Below are 16,966 nucleotides of genomic sequence, written 5' to 3' on the forward strand. Positions count from 1 at the left end.
GTTCATGAATAGATAGTGCCAAATTTTCCAAAGGCAGAAACCCTTTTTAAGCATGCAAAAGATTAATCATGAATTATACACCAGTATTTGCCAAAATGCCACATGCAAATGTCTGAGGGCAAGTGGATCAGAAGAAAAACAGAAACATAGTTAAAGGAAAATGGCCAGTCCTTTTTCACAGAAAGAAGTACAAGAGCAATTTTATGTTCTCCAGTGTTCTGGAGGTCAAAACTTCAAAATATAGAAGAAATTAGAATCTGTGCAAATGTCATCCATTATTCGAACTCTCAGCCTGAATCTGCACTGATAATTTGCACATAGGACATCTGATCTCTGCATTTGGTGGTAATAGCTGCACTTGGAAATGTGAGCACAAGTTGTTGTATGAACAAAGCTATCATTAAAGACAGAGGGTTAAAAGGTATCACAAAGGGCGAGAATCTTCTATTGCAGAATTACTCTAAAATTTGATGACCCACTGCTAACACTGGCAGAGAAGTAGCATCTATCGAAGCCAGCAACCCTTCTTGCAACTACTTAACTGGATGGCTGCCATCCAAATATGCCAGATAGTCGGGATAGTAGAAGTCTCTCGAGATTTGCCTGGATATAGGGCGTGAAACTAAATATGACTTTAAAATCTTCTATTTTGGACTTATTTTCCTACTTTGGTGGACCCTTTATACCTTCTCAGACCCTTAAATTAAATGGAAAATTGTTGACTAAGAAGACATCTGGCAGACTTAACAGAATGCAGTGATGGTGTTCAATGACATCTGTTCCACAGAGAAGCATTACCTAGCTCTGTGCAGAATAAGCCAGCTGTTCAGTCAGTTGGAATGAACAGTCAGAGGTGGCTGGAGAAATCAGAAATATGACAAATACATGTTTCCCTCAGATGAATCAAAAATGGCTTTTCTTGGCAAAAAGCCAGGCATCCAAAGAAAAAGGATTGCCAGCTGAAGATTGTATGTCTCTCTAGAAGTATTTCTGCAGGGACATTTCTTTGGATTGGGACAAGGCAAGGAGATTTGTCAGCATAAACTCCACATCCACAAGAAGCTTTCTGAGAAGTGGCAGCCAAAATGGCTTTGTGGCTTGCGTGAGATATACGTTGAATAATTCTACTGCCAAATCAATATTCTTGACTTTATACACTCTCTACAGGGGCTGTTTTTTGAACTGGACGGAATTCGTTCTTTACATCCCTCTATGGTAAATGATATTTCTACAAACAATTTAACCTCTTGCCACAGGAAAAGAAATCATTGTTATGATTCAGCCCTGACAAATACTCTCAATAAAATAATACAATAAAAAAAAATGAACAAGGAACCATTGGGAGAAAATGGCCACTTAAAATGCCCATTACCATTACTGATTTTCTAAGATGCAAATTGGCATAACCATTCAGAAGAGTTTTAAACTAAGCATCCCAGGGATAAAGACTGGAAAAAATTGTGTTCAACTCTCCAAACCTGCTTTTATTACACAGGCAGAAGACAAGCAGTTTAAAGGGTTCAGTAAAAAGACAAAAAAAAAAAACCCAAAAAAACCACAAAAAAACCCCAAACAAACATATAAGCAGAGAATATAGGAGTAGTCAAAGTTACAAATCAGAGTAAGTGGAACCAATGAAGCAAGACGTGAAATTAGATAGGAGAGCCATTTCAAGACATGGTGAAGTATCAGTGACGATTGGAACATGGATATTGAAATACGTGATAGTGTTCTAAAAGCTAGAAATAAAATCAGGAGAATGCTGCCATAGTTTAATAAAGACCAGTTCTGCAAGACAAAATTTGCAATATCATGGATAAACCTGACACTTTTAAGATCAAAATCAATTTGAATGAAGGGCTGTAAAATGAATTAGGGTCAGAAGTTTGCCATTGCCTCACATGGGTCAAATTTTAATTTGGACGTGGATCTCATTAATATTTTGTTGGAAAGAAAATGGCTATCAGAAATTCTATCATTGTGTGGACACATCAGTTTCTCAGACATAGAATGGGAAAAACATACTACCAAATATGGTAGGACCCACTTATTCCTGAATGTGGTCGCCAACATATTTCTTCACCAATTGTCTGTGACTAATAAGTACCATTATAAAAAAAGGTTCTGGTCAGCTAGAAATGACAAATTAAGCAAACGACCTGGGCATAGAACTTAATCACAAGATTACAATGAATCACCAGTAGAATGATAAAGTGCAATGTGATACTAGCCTGCAGCAAAAGCAAACTATTTACAATAGAAATAGGGATGTATTATTATCATTATACAAGCTAACAATAAACTGCAGGCAGTACTCTCTGTTATGTTGTGTGCAAAGATGAACACGGACAAGAACAGGTACAAAGAAGGACTAGTCATCCTTGTAGAGAACTGAGAGTCTACCATGGGAGGAGAAACAAAAACAGCAGCACAGACAAAATGTGGTTGCTCTCTATGATTTGTGCTAGCATGAGGTGCGAAATGGAGGAATAACTAGATCATGTTGGGAGGGGAATGAATTGGCCTGAATTAATTCAGGAAAGAAAAAGAATGAGTTTCCTTACAATCAGCTGCATAAAGTCTTGCAACATCTTCCTGAAAGAAGTGCAGGAGCCTAAGTTAATTCATTGGCCAAAGATGAAGGAGAATAAGGTTAGGAATGGGATTATCTGGTTCAGTTTATCCTCAACATGCAAGACTGAAGTTAATGATCTAGTAAAGCCCTTGCCTTGTTCAATGTCCATATATAATCATTAAATACATGTGAGATGCAGCTTTTAATCAGTAGATACCAATCTACTCACACCAGACAATTAATATAAGTGAAATTTAGCATAAACATATTGCTTTGTGTCAGTAGTTTAAACACACTAGGGATTTCTTTGTGTTATCTATGTTGGACTTGTGGAATGTATTTTTGCTAGTTGTCAGTGAGTCAGTGGACTTTCAAAAGGAATGAATCATCTTATGACCACTAATAATTTCTGTAGCTCTGTGAGGTAGAACAATGAGTTCAGCATCAAAATTGCATTTTTCAGGAAATAAGCTCATTGTTTGTAAGTATGGGGTCAGAAAGGAATTTCTTCTCACTTTCAGTTATTCATTTTGGCAGATGGGCAGGGGGATATTTCAGATTGCCTTGACTGCAGGGGTAGCAGCTGTTGCTGGACAGGACAAGAGATAAGATATGGATTGAGGCTTCAGTGTGATGCAGTTCTCTCCCTTTCCACGTGGAATAAGAGTATTCCTTTGTACTCCTTATATGAGGACTAAAATCTGCAAAGAAAACATGCTTGAGTTCATAAACAGGAAGGATATTCTCTACATTTAGCTATTATTATAATATTTAGCTATTATTATAATATTTTCATCAGTAATACACAAAATTATATAAGCTGCTGAAATTTCATGGCTACTGTCAGGATCTCAATACTTGCCCATATGCCCTTCTGACCTCAGTTAAATTCAAAACTGTCATTTTGATCTTCTTCAGCCTACACAACAAATAGCTTGACAATTCCAGGTAATAAGGGAAGTTAAGAAGCATGTATAACTCATTCAAAAAGAGTTAATACGGAACTGGAACATTACATGTGGTTTTCTGCATTTATACTAAGTAGGCACGTATGAGCTACACAGTTGGATAGGAATGAAGGAAAAAAACGCACAAGTAGATTACACTTTCTGCTTCTGGTTATCTACACTTTTGAGATTCACTCCTGAGACTTTAAGTATCCACATCTCTCAAACCATATACACAACTGCAACTTTTACAACTAACTTCAGACTACACTTGGAAGTATCTAAAATCACAAAGACAGCAACTAGAAGGTACATACAGCTTTCCTTGAAAAATCAAGCTTTGGGCATTCAGGCTGCTTCTAAATGTATTGACAGAAAAGTATCAGTAGTTTAGAAGATAAGTCACAAGAAATGTACTCAACAGCCTCCTTTCCCATTTCTCCAGAACACTAATACATCAGACCTCCACTGCCAAAGACAGTTTTGGTCTATCTGCCTGTGTTGGGCTCATCAGGAAACATTTTGTACTGCTTTCGTCTGACAGGGTATCTAATACAATATGGAAGACTACATAAAATCAGATCCACCAAAATCAAAATACGTACCCTATCTGACTAGACACTGAGCTTCCTTTCATGATTACAGTAAGTCTGCTGTGATAAAAGTCCTCATATGCTGAGACATGTGCTTGTATTGCAACAAGTGATTTATAGCGTTTTCAAACCCGGATCATGGGTAGATTGCTTGCACTACAGCTGTCCATCTGGAAATTTCAGATTTTGTTTATCTATTTTCACAAGAATTTTGACACATCAGATACTCGGGGTTGCGGAAAATGACAATGTGCATTTTGATTACACACTGTCTAGGTAAACACTTGTCAAATGAGGAATACTGAGACCAAAACAAGCTTTTGTATGTGTCACTCCATTACAGACTTTCTGGCTACCAGGACAGATTTTATTTACGGCTCTAGTACTGTTCAGTAAGAAAAGCAGCACTCAGAAGACTGCCAGTCCTATAGCATACAGTTGCATTTTGAATGGCATTATGTGTGTATAACAATAATAATCTTTCTACCCTATCCAAAAATAAAAGGAGCAACTGTGAGGCCTCTTCACTTATAGTCATCACATCAGGGTTGAGAGTAGACCATGCTCACTGTGAAACAATTCACGCAAAGTGTTTGAAAAGAGATTGATTGGATAATAGAAAATTTAGTAGAATTGAACTTATCCTAGCTGGAGATATGAGCTAAGAAGACTATTTCAGGCATCTACAGACACTGGGTTTGGCTTAGGAGTCAGGACTGAAGTTGAGAAAAGAGTGAGTTCTCATGAAATATCCACCTAAACAACTGGAAAACTCTTGTGACTAACTGTTCCCACCATCTTAGATTAACACAAGACGTACTAAAGAACCAAAGAAGAATTTAAAAGTAACCAAAAGCCAGAACAGTAGGAGAAGGTTTGGATCCCAACCTACCTGAACTTGGAAAGCCTTCACACCCCCTGTTTTCTCCTTGAGCCCATCTGCAGTTTTAGGTGTGCTTGTCAATTCAAATTAGACCTTTACAAGTGAAAATAAAACATTATGTTACTGCTAATTCTTGAAGTGTTATCTTAACAGCTGGGTAAAATGTTTGTACTGAAATTCAGAACCATTCAATTGGGCCCCCCCTTCCAGGCTACACAGGTTTGTGAACCCCAGCCCATTCATATGAAATCTGTGATGCAGTTGTCCATAAACACAAGCTCCAAAATCTCTCTCCTCAGACAACCTCTCTTACTCAATACATGCTCCAAATTGCTCTTATTCTGCCTTCTCTAATCCTCTCAAGCACTTCACGTTTCCCAAAGTCAACTAATGCGGAAACAGAGGACAAGATAACACCATTCTGATGTCTGATTCCCTTGCAAGTTCTGAAAACTGAACCTAAAGATTCATTTACCCTATGGAAACTAAAGATTTCCAAGATTAAAACGGCCCTAATTAGCAACCTACACCAACCACAGATGAGTAAGGAAGGGCCTTCACATGTATTTATCCATATTTATTTTTCAGATATATAAAATATATGCATCACAATGCTCTGAAAATTTGCAAGACATATCACACTGTGATAAGCAGCCATCAGAAAATGAGTAGGACAGTTAAGGGAATCACCAGTAAGTCAATTAAAAGAACAGTAAGTAGACTGTTTGCTCGAAAATGTAGCTGAGGTAACAGCAAAAAGGGCCATAAAAGCCTTGGAAATATTTAAATATTCTGACTGAATATTTTTTTCAAAAAAAATGGTTTGGTTTGTCTTTTCAAATTAATTGTTTTCCTTTAAAATGTTTCTAAATTTAATAACTCAGTGTTAAAGAGAAGATTAAAGAAACCCAGTTACATGAAATTAAGTATTTTGATGCATAAAATGTTCAGTTTATGCAGAAACAATCTTTTCTTTGCATTACATTTTTTTTTCAATTACAATGTGATAAACAAAATTTTTCACTTGTAGTCAATCTCAAATATTTTTTTAAATTTTTACTTCAGCAAGTAAAGTGAAAAATTAATTATTCATACAGGCCTAATGGCAAAGTTATCACTGGGAAGATGAGGCTGGAACTCTCTACCAAGTACAAATAAAATCTTATTTGTTTACTAACTTCACATTAAAATTCTGTGTCTATATTCAAGTAGATACATAGAAGAAAAGAACTGAAACTAATTTCTATCTTCTTGTGTTTTAGGAAGTGTGATTTTCTCTGTATGTGACATTTACACATCTATTCCAACTCACATATATCATATTGCACATGCATATCGGCTTGCCTATGTGTCTTACAACACATGTATCACCTTACAAACCTACCTGAACCCTACCTGGTCTCATGAGGATCAGGTCATATAGGAGTAAAAATATTAATAAAGTTATGAATTTGATGTTAAGTTTTACTGCTGAAAGACCTGCCAGAAATTATGTTGTGCATTCTGCCCCATACAAGTGATTATCAAAAAGGCTAGAAGGAGCCACTAGAAGAGATCATTTTTATGCACTAAGCTTCATTTTCAAGAACACTATGCAGCCCGGCTTAGTGGTAAATGCATGTCAACTACTATGCAATGAGACTGAAATACTAAGGCTATAAATCACAAAACATGAAGAAGAAATTTCTTTTCAACTTCAAGATATTCAACAGCTGTGTTTATTCAGACATTTTTTTAATGGATAGGAAATAAGCCATACTATCTTTTGTATAACAGAATGAATAAGAATGCTTTTATATTCGTTTTCTGAAGGCATTAGTTTCTGTCTTAGCCACTGTCAAGAGGGTGCTTAGAACAACTTATCAAAGACTTCATCTGTGACCGTAACTGGCAAACGCAGATTTCTGGGCTAAACTGATAGAAAAATTTCAAAGAGTTACGGCACCCAAACATCACAGCATTTGAAATGTAACCTGCAGCACAGGAGTACAGTATTTTTGAGCTTTTTCATAGGCCAGAGATATCTTACTCCAGATTAAAAGCTGCTGTTCCAAGATGGTTTGGTGGTTCCACGCTGCTCTGGCAAGTCCAGCATCCACGGATGCATCATAACAAATCCTCTGAGGATTTCCCCTGTGCAGATATATCAGCAAGTCACATAGCTCTTTTTGTGACATTCTATATGACCTGATGTCCAAGGGATGACATTCCTCACATACTGCATCTTAGCCAAGTAGAAATTAGGTATTTTTCATCTTGTTTTATATCATGTTGCCACTGACCAACACCAACTTTCAGTCTTCTCCTAGACTGTGGGCATCTGCATTTTTTCATTTGTTCACTGTAGCCTGATGTCAGGAAAAAATTACTAAAACATAACAGAATAACCTCTTTCCTGTCTAGTGATTGGCAATGAGAGGAACTTTTAACTTCTGGAAACTCTTAAGGTCTTCTTCATAAAACTGATGAGCTTCTCAGCATTCTACAGACATTTTTGTAAAATTACCTAGGCGAGAGTGATCCTTGCCAAAACCAAGATTTATTAAAAACAGAGAAAATGGAATCTGAAGAAACATTTTCCTCAATAGCAGTAAACTTAACACTTCAGTGAACCAGGATTTCTATGATGGCACATAGCAGTTGTGGGGTCAGGCACATAACTTCAGGTAGTTCCCGAAATATGAGAATTTAAGACATACATCACACTATTCATCTTCACCTGAAAACACATTCAAGAATACACCTTTCTAGTAAAATAGTATAGTCCCCAAATCCTTGCTATTTATTCCAAATACTTTTTGTGATAGATACACAAACTAAAACACAGTATCAGATTTCAGAAAAGTAAATCACTGAGGATAGCCTCGTATTGCAACATCTACACAATGCAGATAGTTAAATTACTTTGTTTTCTGTCTTTAAACTTAATAAATAATTAATAACAAGAAAAAAAAAAACACAGGGGAATTTATATTGCTGCAGATATCATCAGTGCAAATAATGTAAAAGTTGGGGAAAAGGGACAAGCTTTCATCACATGAGATTTTCTGTTTCTTTCCAGTTCTTTCATTTCTCCTACTAAAAGGTACAAAATTTTAATAAAAATTTTGCCCTAGCTCTGTTTACTTAAACCCCTCAGAGTTATTGAATGTTCAAAAATATCTGCTCTATACGTGCACATTAGCTTTTCCTGCTGCTAGTTCACATATTGATAAAAGAGAAGGAAAGCACAAAGATTAAATTGTCACTAACCTTGCTAACCACACGAAAGACTGTATGCAATAGAAATGTCCAAACAGAGAACCTGACTTTACAGCACAATAAGGTTTTTCAAGGCCATGTCTTGTAGGGTCACTGTTGTTGAGCTAAGCCAGCTCTGTGTCATCTTCCTGATATTTCCTGAACCAAATGACGTCTGCCCACAGCAGGAAAGAGAAGGTCAATGTCCAGTACTGGCAGATGTGCTGGATAATGGCTGGATTTTGAAGAAAGACATGTCATGTTCAGTCTTTAATGGGACTTCAGAGAATAAGCTGCTTCTGGCCTTAACATTTCTTAGACTGAGACCATGAGGAAGGAAATCTATACAATAGTATAGGTTTTCATGGCAGATGAAATAAGTCATAAATCTTAAAATATTATTCTCAAGTATTCCACAGGTAATGATTGCCTCCATATGTTCAAATACATATATATTTATTGAATTCCAGATCTTTTGCTATACATGCTTTCATCAAAATGACTCAGCCATAACTGTTTTCTCTGGAGTTAGGCACAGGCTGCATAGTTTCCAGTCCAGGCTTATTCTTTGTCATTTTTCTTATTCTTAGCTCTGAAATTAAGGCCTTATGTTTTAATAAGTGAAGAAGATATAAGATACGCTCCTTCCACAATCCAACATTTTTTTTTTTTAGGTATAGGCATACTGGGCTGAGACTTTGTTTACAGAATGATTAAGCTTCTACTTATGAAAAGAGATCAAATATATACTGAACTCCACTTTATCCATTGCAAAAATCAGCTTCAGAGTGTTGTTACGAAGCTGTAAAACACAGCACCAAGTAGAACCACAGATTCCAAAAGTCTGTCAGAGAACCCCTTGGGCACTTCAGGAGAGATTAAATCTACAGATTATTCAGGACAAAATAACTTGCCTTGCTTTCTGGCACCAGAAAAAAAATACCACCATTTCTAAGACCTCAGTTTCAGTTTGCTCCTGATTTCCCAAACATCTCAAAGTCCCACTGCTGGAATTCTTTACTGTTGAATTTCTTCCAGTTTTCATTGAAGAGTCTTCTTTACAGAAATATCACAAAATTATCTGATGGCAAAAAAGGGTATTTTCTAAACCCATGGCTTAACTATCTAATCCCTGTATTTAATCCTTTATCTTCATTTCAGTCATAACTGAAGGCTCCAACCCTGATTTAGGAAAGTCAGGAGATTCAATCTCTTGTTTTAAAATAAGAAGGAGCAATTGCAGCAATACTGTACTCTAACCTTCTGCAAAGCAGTTTCAGGCTCTAAGAAAAGTACCCCCACAATCTACTGAGACAAGAATAAGGAAAAAAGCTCCTGAGCACCCCCTCACTCTGTCTAGGATGTATAATACAGACTGGCAAAAATGGTCTGGTCAGCCTCTACAGGAACTGAAAGACAAGAGAAGGCAGAAATCTAGGTGGAAAATACACATCTGTACCCTCAGTTTCACAACCTCTTTCACATACCCAAGAGTCACACTTAGGGTCAGGTTTGTCATTTTACGTTGACATGCCAAAACAGCCCATAAAATTCACTATCCAGCAGAGGTAGTCCAAACTATGTTTTTAAACAGAACTGCCCTGTGCAAATGAACATATGTGATTCACTGTGGCACCAAGACTGCATAATCTCATGCACATAACATCACTGCACTGCAATGTCAAAGCAATATAAATTCATATTTCAATCAAAATCTCTGCTACCTGTTCATGCCACTCCCTTGTGCCTGCGTTAACTTTCCTCCTTTAGTAGACATTGGTTTTCACTTGGTGAAGTGATATCTTTTGCACCTACATAAACACTCAAGCAGTCACGAGGGAGGTGTTTGAATAGGGCAGCTGACCCCTTTTGGCAATAGTATAAATTGGTTAGGCGACCACAGCCTCTATTCCTCAGTGACACACACCATGGGCAATGAACCATAATGGCATCTGCAATGATGAAGTGGCAGAAACACTAATCTATGCTTGCACTTAAGAAGCCTAATATGTTGGCACTGATTGGTGCTGCAGCAGGCAAAAACTGAAAGACTACATATATTTTCTTTTTTCTTTGAAATTTCATGATATAACAGCTGCACTTCCAGGTACTTTTGTACTCTTTCACTTGTCAGAATATAAAAAAAAAAAGCAGTGTTAGAAAGAAAATGTGGATTTTTCATTATGGAAAGTATCGCTTTTCCTTCAGAAAAGCCAACTATTCAACCTTTTTGAAATTTGGTAAGAGAAAACCAAATATTTTTTGGCCAAAGCCACACGAAAGTAGTTTGGGGGTTTCCCACAAAAAGCCCTGCAAGTTTCTAAGAAATTTAGATACTATCTGGAAGTACATTCAAAAATATCTTTTCCCCATTCAAATAAAGATTAAGGCAGAAAGGTCACTTTGGGTAATCTCCTCCTCTGTATTTCATCAATTATGCTATTGAATCTAATTTCATCAGAAGGAAGTGTCTCATCAACCACTGTATTAGAAAAAAAAAAACAACACAAGCAACAATTCTCAGACTGGCATGAGAAAAACACCAGCCATTTTTATTTGTGTCTGTTGTAGTGGGAACTTCTGAAAAACAAATCAACCCAGCAGCACTGGTAAGGGATGTTGCAGAAAAAAAAAAAAACCAACAACTGCTGATTATAAATTCTGACAATGTTAAAATGTTTAGCTCAATCTCAGATGAAGCTTAACATCAGGAAAGAGGTACTTAAGAGAAAGATGGTGACAAATTTCAAGTAAGTATCAAAACATCTTAAACTGACCAAGAGGATTTATAAGCCTGAAAGCATTTGACCATAATGTTAAGAATTTTTGAAAATTTTACTGTTGATTTGTTCAGTCGTATTTAAGAGAACAGGAAAAAAGTCTGTAATCACCTATTATCTATGTGTGAGAACACATCTAAACAGCTAAATATATAAATGAGGGATATTCTATCATCCAACAAAAACAGTAGTATATTTGACAAAGAAAGGATCTGTTTTCACTTACTGGTTCTCCGTATCTCTAACAGCTTTTAAATTCACGCAGAGGTGTAAGATTTATATTCACAGAAAAATGGAGAAGGAGAAAGAGAAAGATGGAGGAAAAATGAGACTTCACATATGCTCTTAAATAAACGTGCATGCAGAGAAAGCTGAGCTGAAATTTCAGGAATGGAGCACTTAGAATCTATTATTTCACTTCCCAATACCACAGATATAGGCAAAATCAGAGCATGTGAGTTAGTTCACTTAAGTCTAATATTCCTGATATTTTTCCAACAAACATTTCAGACTCATTTTGAAAACACACCCAAGCCAGATTTTCTTCTAGCATTTGCTTGAATGGCACTCTTGCCTCTGCATAAGAATGCTGCACTGTTTTCAGATCCATTCCAATACTTTTCCCAGTGTTTCACTTTGAACTGAAGAAAATGAGAATTCTGAAGGCGCACCCTTTTAAAAAACTGAGTCATATCAGGTCACAATGATTTGGCTTAGACGGCTACATAAAACAGTGCAGTTGGCACAGATCTATCATAAACAGCTTGGTAGTGATTTTGAATGAAAATGCGTATGCTTGGAAGCCTACTGAAAGACAAACATGGAGACATAGATTTCTAGTTCTCAGTCCTATTCTTCATGCTGGCAAAGTACCTGCATGTGTTACAGACAAATGCCAAAGTCTTTGTTTAGAGGCAAGAGTTTCTTCCCTCCCTCGTTTATATCCATTTTCATGGCATGCTCATCCAGGCTTCCTTCTCTGTTTATTCTCAGCTTAGTGGTGTGACAGCCTCTAGTGTTCCGTCCCAACAGTAAATCCTATTTTTGAAGTGCCTTACTTCTTGAGAACCACACTGTAGGACTCGTCTATCTTCATCAGAAACCATTTTTAAGGATTAGCTGGCAAACTGGGGGTTCAGAAATTTCTGCTTGTACCAGGATAACACAACGACTCCTCTCAGCAATGCTGAGAGGCTTCCAGCTCTCACCTTGTCATAGCTGGGCCCTGAAGAAGATAGAACTGAAAATATTAATGTGTGGCTTTGAGTAAGAAATTCATGCAGAAAGCAAGAGGGATGAGGCGCTGTTTTTCCCCAGTTTTACCCTAAGATAAATACACTGTCTTGAATGGAGTCACCCTAGAGTAGGATTAATATAATACAGTGATAAATCAGGCCTGTTGATTCACTGACAGTGCCCCTGTAGGACCTTCTTGAGCAGCCAGCCTACTGATTGTTCCTTGCAGCATTGTCTTCCCAAGCACTGTGCCATGCCATTTCCACAGACAAATTGTTTCCTGACACAGCAGAGACTGATCTCCATGCTTCCTTCTTAGTTAATGCATTATAACCACATTGTTTTGCACTGGTTGCCCTCTAATTTGCGTGCAAAAGGATTTTTAGGTCAAACACATAGCCCTCAGCTGTGGCAAGTCCATGTGGAGTTTTGACTCCCGAAGCATCCAAAGATCACAGGAGTTCCAGATGCAAAAAGTATTTCCCAAACTACTTTTATGATTTGATTATTTGAGAAGCCAGGAGAGAAAAGATGGATTAGACTACTGGCGCCAAGAATGCTTTCTAAGGAGGCAATGATAGCCAAAGTCCTGGCCTTGATGTCCAAGGTAGCAAAAGATGCCCTGAGGAAATATTTATACATCTCTTGGCTTTTTTTAACTCCTAAAAAATAATTCTACCTTTTGTTGTTGGTCAGATATTAATCACAAAAAGGCAGCTTTAGACAGTGAAAAACTATCCCTGGTCATAATTGCTTGGTAATTAGCAGCTCTCAGTGGCAACAAGCCAAATAGTAAAGCTTTCTTCCAAGTATATCTAGTCATTGTTTTGATGACACCTTTCCAACTCAAGGCTTCTCATTTATAACCAATGTCAGAAATGCCACAGGGTTGGGACAACATGAAATGAAAACCAGACTCCTTTTTGGACATCAGATAGGAGGAAAAATACCTTAAGAAAAGAAATTGCAAGAACCAGGACTGTTCCACTCTGATTTCAACGATTCCAAGATCTTTGCTGTGGGAAATACTGTTTTTCTGCAGGAGTTCCAAAATGTTAGTGGTGTCCTAGGCAAAGCTACAATGAGAAAAATCAAAATTTATATTCAACAGACTTACGTCATACCTGCCCTGAAAAACTCTTGTCAGGAAGGCAACCTGAGAAGGTAAAAGAAATACACCACCACGGTAAACTGTTCCAACACAGTGAGAAGATAAAGAATACGGAGATGACCATCTTGCCTCAGTCTCTGATCTATTCAACAGATTAACGCACTGTTACGGACAAAATTTATCTCATGTTTTATGCATATGCTTTAGAGCAAGTAGAGACGGTACCTAGAGTCCATTGACTATACTGACTGCCTATCCACAGATCATAAAATGATGTTTAGGGATTGCCATGATGGCAGACTTATGCATTTACCTTTAGTTAGAAAAGTCCACTCTCTTTCCCTAATCACAGAGTTCTTCTGCCTCTGTAGACGCACATGAAGAACTCTCCTTCAGAAAGGATGACTTCCAACACAGGAAAACAACATGGCTGGTTGTCAGCAATCTTCAGGCAACAGTCATGGATGTTAGAGACAGAGAACTATTGGTCAAAAACCTGCAAGATGCTCTAACCCAAGATCAGGAAAATACAGGCAGGTCTAATCAAAAAGGAGTAGTTCCAACATATCTACAGCTGTCTATGCAGACATCTTTCCCACATTTTCTAACAGGAGGAGTATGTCTCACTTCCCTCTTCACTCTTGCTGAGGAAACATCAGTTGATCTAATTGTGAACTGGCTAACAAATCACCCGGACTGAGTCCAGCTGTCCCTCACTTCTCAGGGCTAGGAAACTCCATCAAGAGGATGAAGAAATACAGTTAAGGAATAAGCGGAGGTGCCTAATTCTGTAAGTATTTCCAGACTCCATGGAGCCACTGTTCTAGAGCCCTCTACAGGCTGAATAGGGTGTTTTGAAAGTTCCACTCATTTCTGGTATACACTTCCATTTGTTGGTAAAGCAAAGCAACCTGCACAAACCACGAAAGACAGAAGGCCAAGGGAAAAAGAAAACACAGATTAACTAGAGATCTCACGTATTTATTTTAAACTTCAGTGCTAGTCTTAGTCTCTATGCAAATAAAACAAGCTAGCACATTGACAAATTAACCAAGCTTGAAGGGATAACAACAGCTGAAATTATTGCAATTACACAATGTGCACAGAAATGCCAAACTGAAGTTCTATAAACGGTAAATGAGACTTGAGGGTCAGGTTCTGTCCCAGGAAACACACCAAAAACCTCACTCAAATGAGTGAAGTAGCACTGACAGTATTCCAGTGCAGGACTGTGGGGGCTGTCTTTTCCCTGGGATGATTTTCTCATCCTTTGGGCTCTAAGTCTTTGACTGCAACAGTAAACCTTCTCACTCCTCTACTGTTTACTTTCTTGAAGGCAAAACTGAGCTTCAGCCATGAGAACACAGCAACGCAGAGAGTGTGACTTGTGTTTATTGAACTCCTCAACTTCTTTTAAAATAGAGACGGGTGTCTAAAACACCAAGGGATGCTCTGATTTAAATAACCGCAGTCCTTCTGAGATAGCTCAAAAGGGCTTACATTTTACATTTACATTTTAGTAAATGCACATTTACTTACATTTTAGTCTGCAGCTTTAGGTCCACAGCTTAAGCTCTCTTCTGCTCTGATAGCAGATACTGTAGGGAGGAGGAAAAGCAAAGTAGACTCTCCATAAGTCTAAATAGCACCATATTTGTTCAGCCTAAAGGCACAATATATCCCTTTAGACATAATTCCCCACAGTTGCCACAGCTCCCAACACCTTAGTGAGGCTTTCTTGGATGGTCCCCAGTCCAGGATGACCAGCAAGCACTTGATATACACCTAAGCATATGAAGTGCCTCAGTGCTTGCCCTCAGTCCATTGCTACACTTTAGCCACTGGACCATTCCAACTTTACAAGCCTTCTACACATCACCAGCATGATGGAGAGGGATTGTTCTACCTGCTTCCCACTTCCAACTGATATGGACTTGTGCTAATTACAATTACTTTTCATAAGTCACAAGTTGGCAAAGTAATTACCTGATGATTTTCCAACAAGGCTTATTTTACTCCTAAGATTCACATTAGGTCATAATTTCTGATTCTGTAATAATTCTTATGTAACTTACCTTCATTAGTTAAATCAATGTTGGTGATAATTCCATAGATTTGCAGAGAGACTGCACCTACTTATACATGACCCTAGAAGACTTTTTAATGGGTTGTCATGGAGTATATTTTGGCAGGCCACTGAAAACAAGTTTATTTTACTTGCAAGATCACATAGTCAGCTCAGCAGTGCTGAAATGTGGCAATGAATTCCTCTCATCACGTAGCGATGATGATCAGCAATACTACCAATAGATAGGAAAAACTTACCAAGTCATCCTAGTCGGTGGATCTTATTCGCATTTAAGACTGACACATACATAGCAATTTGCCTCTGTTCCACAGCAGCTGCAAACTATTAACTATGACAATGAAGTTGATTTTTAAACCAACAAATATGACAGCTATTATGAAAGTTTTACCATTGTCACATGGTGTGCAGTCTTTAAATTCATCCCTTGCTGTGTGGCTGAACTTTTATTGAATTTTTTTAACATGAAAAGAAGGTCATGCGAGGACAGAAAATCTCTTTGTCAATCACACTATGCAGCGCAAAAAGCTCTTCCAGAACTCTCATAAAAGCCAAGACCAGCATACTGTACTTAAAACACAGTGTTGCAGAGATACTACAATTGCATTTGCCAACTGTAAGAAAACTTTAAAATGGCCCAAAGCACACACCTTTGCTGTAACACATTGATAGAAACTAAACACATGAAAACCAGCTGCCAATCCAACAACTACACAGACAAGAAAAAGAAGGATTTTCGTTTCTTCTGACAGCATAGGGATTCATTTGAGGAATACTTACAGTGGGATATCGTACAAAATATCTCTCACCATGCAAAATTAAATTGTGGCCAAATTATTCTGTAAAAATCAAGACGTAACCTTTAGATAATGTTCATTTTTCCCCTTTAGGGCCAGTGACACAGTACATTTTTTGAATGCTAGAAGCCCTTATAACTATTTAGCTGAAGATCTGATTCTTCCTGGTTTCTATTTCCATTCATCTTCTTTCTCACCTCATCATATGAGTTACCCTTCTCCTTCAAAAGAACTGTTCAGAAACCCACAAAAGTGCATGATCAGGCAGAGAAGGGGGTGAGCCTCACCACTTTACGTAACAAAATCATATGCATCAAAACACACACACACAACTTCCCAAATGTCTGAGGTTAGTTATCCTTCATGTCCTGACAAGTTACACCCACCTTTCCCAGAGGAACTAACTCACTCCATAACAAGTACCAGACTTCTGTTAAAACAGCAAATAAAGTAGGACCACCTACCACCCGATCCTGCAAACACTTACTGGTAGACAATTCTGCATGCCTACTGCCATGCACAGCCTTGGAGTTTCGGCTGGTCTGCCCATGCTACAGTGCCATATTGCCAGCAAATGTTCCCAGAGCTATGCTCTATTGCTAGGTCAAAATCGGGCCAATTCTGCAACCCCTGTTTACAGTCGGCCTCCGGCATTGACTTATGATGGAATAACTCATAAGAATGAAACATAAGTTTGGATTTCAGGATAAGGCCCCCA

At 37.8% G+C, this 16,966-nt stretch overlaps 1 long non-coding RNA gene across 1 annotated transcript; it reads right to left on the reverse strand.

Annotated features, from left to right (window-relative positions):
• Positions 1–5,018: 5,018 nt before the first annotated feature.
• On the reverse strand, positions 5,019–14,987 carry LOC128852408 (uncharacterized). The gene is made up of 3 exons (XR_008450237.1): positions 14,905–14,987; positions 13,205–13,330; positions 5,019–5,091 (listed from the first exon to the last, which is right to left on the reverse strand). It is a non-coding gene; the product is annotated as an uncharacterized LOC128852408 (long non-coding RNA).
• Positions 14,988–16,966: the final 1,979 nt, after the last annotated feature.

The sequence above is a fragment of the Cuculus canorus genome, chromosome 5 (assembly GCF_017976375.1).
Source record: "Cuculus canorus isolate bCucCan1 chromosome 5, bCucCan1.pri, whole genome shotgun sequence".
NCBI classification, from domain to species: domain Eukaryota; kingdom Metazoa; phylum Chordata; class Aves; order Cuculiformes; family Cuculidae; genus Cuculus; species Cuculus canorus.